General features: G+C 43.2%; 1 long non-coding RNA gene across 1 annotated transcript; it reads right to left on the bottom strand.

The window, feature by feature from the left end:
- Positions 1 to 619: 619 nt before the first annotated feature.
- LOC133241043 (uncharacterized) lies at positions 620 to 2855 on the bottom strand. Its single transcript, XR_009734489.1, has 2 exons — positions 1987 to 2855; positions 620 to 1259 (listed from the first exon to the last, which is right to left on the bottom strand). It is a non-coding gene; the product is annotated as an uncharacterized LOC133241043 (long non-coding RNA).
- Positions 2856 to 3076: the final 221 nt, after the last annotated feature.

Genomic DNA, 3076 nt, shown 5'->3' on the forward strand with positions numbered 1-3076 from the left:
ACCTGATGTCCTCTGCTGGCTTTCACAAGTTGTTTTGTGGAATTTACTCGGCGTTTAAATGTTCTTTTGATAAATTTGTGGTGGAGAGAGTGGTCTTCTCGTCCTATTCCTCCACCGTCTTAGCTCCTCTGCCAGAAATAATCTTTTTTAAAAAGAGCTTTCTTTCTGTTTTAAACAGTGTATTTATTAATTTACTTTGGCAATGCTAGGTCTTCATTGCTACATGGGCTTTTCTCTAATTGCCATGGGGCAGGGCTTCTATCTGGTTGTGGTGCACAGATTTCACATTGAACTGACTTCTCTTGTGGAGCACAGGCTCTAGGGCGCTTGGACTTCAGTAGTTGCAGCATGTGGGCTCCGTAGTTGCGGTTTCTGGGCTCTAGAGCACAGGCTCAATAGTTGTGTCACATGGGCTTAGCTGCTCCACGGAACGTGGGATCTTCCTGCATCAGGGATCGAACCCATGTCTCCTGCATTGGCAGGCTGATTCTTTACCACTGACCCATCAAGGAAGATCAGAAAGAATCTCTGATATTACTCAAAATTCAGACAACATCGATTGTGGGAGCTGTAACTTTAGGATCAAAGAAGGATAAAAATAAACCCAAACACAATATGCTATGGCTGTAAGTGCTTTTAATAGGAAAAAAAAAAATTTTTTTTTTTTACCATCACAAAAGAGAATTGTAGCTTATTCAGAAAGTGGAGAACAAGTAACAGTTGTTTAGTTGGTAGAAACCCCTGCCCAGGTGACAGACAGACACAGAAGACAGGGAAAGAATCTTCTGATGGTGTCCAGGAGGAGAGCTGTTGCTCTTCCCTCTGAAGCACTGTGTTTTCTCAGCTGTCTTCCCAGAGGCAAGTGTTGTAGCAGCCTCAGGAAGGAAACCTCTGGCAGTCAGGAATCACCACAGGCATACTGCCGGCTGAAGGGTGGAGAAGCTTCTTCTGTATCCAGGATAGGCTTTAAAGAGAAGATGAAGGTGGAGCTGTGGAGCTAGGTGAGCCAGTTGTCCTCATCCTTTCCGGATCCAGATAAAAGCTGATGCTGTTACTTGCACTTGGGTGGGCACTTCTCTTGGCATTGTTGGGGAGGTGGCACAGGAGGGCATTTCTGCTGGCACTTTGGAGGTGGGCAGGGCTCAGGGCACTTGGGAGGGCATACTACAGGAGGTGGCTGGCAGGGCTGCTTGCACTGCTGCTGCTGCTGCTGCTGCTGCTGCTGCTGCTGCTGAGACATCTTTCTGGAGTCTTAGAATCTGAAAGAAATTACATGACAGTGTTCACAAGAAGGGACTGCTACAGGGAGAGAAGTCTGAGCTCGTGTAATAATATCAGACAGACTCTCTCCAGTCTCTAAGAATGTGGTTTGATCTCTTTAATCCCTTTCAATGAACTTCTGGCCTCTCTCTCCCTCTTCAACAAATTGTATTATTGGCTCAGAGAAAATCTTTTAACATACAACTTAAAAAAATTTTTTTTCAGAAAACCAATCAGTGTTGTTCTATTCTTTTTTTTTTTCTTTCTGAAAACAGCATCTTCAATAAGGCCATCATAAGTTCCAAAATCCTGGGTAAACTCACAAGCAATTCTCATCATCATTAGCTCTCATGAGGTCCCAGAAGTATGACCTGTATACAGAGCAAATGGCCACCAGGAAGGATACAAGGGCCCCACACCTTCAAAGAGAAATGCCTCTGAAATAACAGCAGAAGGACAGAAGAAAGAAACAGAAAGAGGAAAAGTGCTCTGTTCTTTACCTCTTCTTGTCACGGATTTTGTTTTAATCTCTTCCTTAAAGGAATTCAAACTCTGTACCAGAAACTTAATAAATACTGTATATCACTGTGTTCAAATTCCAAGCTCCCATCCATTAAGGAGCACTAAGTCATGACAATAACTTTGGACACACCAAATTTGCTATAGCCAGAATTAATTCATAAGTAGAGAGCCCAAGATAAAGCTGAACTGAAGACTCAGACTCACCAGGTTCTCCAAAAGCTATCCGGGCTTGAGTAGCAGGAGGATGGCAGTGATGCAGCAGAGGGCCTTTTTATAGGGACTTGCTGCCCCACCCAGGAGGAAGCAGAGCTGCCAAAACAGGCCCGGTTCAGTCATTTCCCAACCAAAATGCAAATCCATCCATAAGTGGCTTGACAGGGACTCCAGAAAGAGGAAATGTCCTGCTCCAGGATCTCCTCACTGGATTATCTCCCCATGACTCACACAATCCCTGTCTTAAACTCTCAGTTTCAGGGATTTATGGCAGTGGGAGGATTTGGGAGGGTTCTTTAACTTGGAGTCAAAGCCTCCCTTTCTTGATTGGAGAAGACTCCTCTTTGATACCTTTCACCTTCAATGAATTATCAAAGTGCCTGCCTTGTTCCACTTGAACTGGTTGCCATTTTGTTGTACATCCTGGGTTGAAAAGAGCCTGGCTATCTAGTGACACCTTTCTCTTTACCTCAGGTCCTTCTTATAATGCTTTCCCCTTTGATCCATGACCTCCTAATCTGTCTCCTTTCTTCTTCTAAAATGGACCGAGGGCAGGTTGCAGATCATCTCTCCAGCCTTCCCATCATAATACTTGGATATGTTCAGTAAAGTGGTGACCTCTAGGAGCCTCCTTTCACTGCTTTTCTCCCTCAGATAAAAGACATCAAGCTGATTCTTGCAGCCTTTAGAAATCTGTTTCACCTTGGGTCACAGGGAATTCACTAAGAGTTTAGCATCATCTACTGTAATTCAGGTGTTGCGCAGCTCAGACTCTAGACCAACAACAGAAAGCAAGATTTTTGCACATAACTCCCCAACGTGACGTACCACCTACTCCTACATGATTTCTCCCAACTGTCTTCTTTGTACTACTTTGCTCTATGAAATAAGCTTATAGTATTGTTCAAATTTTCTGACATCCTTTTCCTTTGAAATATCAAAAGGCCCAATCTGGTAAATTATGCCATAAAGCAACTATTTTTTAATGAAGGTTGAAATCACTATGAGCCATTCAGTCATTGAAGTTAATTGCCATTCATATACAACTTCTCAATCATTAAGAAGAATTTCACTGTAATTT

This window comes from Bos javanicus, chromosome 3, assembly GCF_032452875.1.
Source record: "Bos javanicus breed banteng chromosome 3, ARS-OSU_banteng_1.0, whole genome shotgun sequence".
Lineage (NCBI taxonomy): Eukaryota > Metazoa > Chordata > Mammalia > Artiodactyla > Bovidae > Bos > Bos javanicus.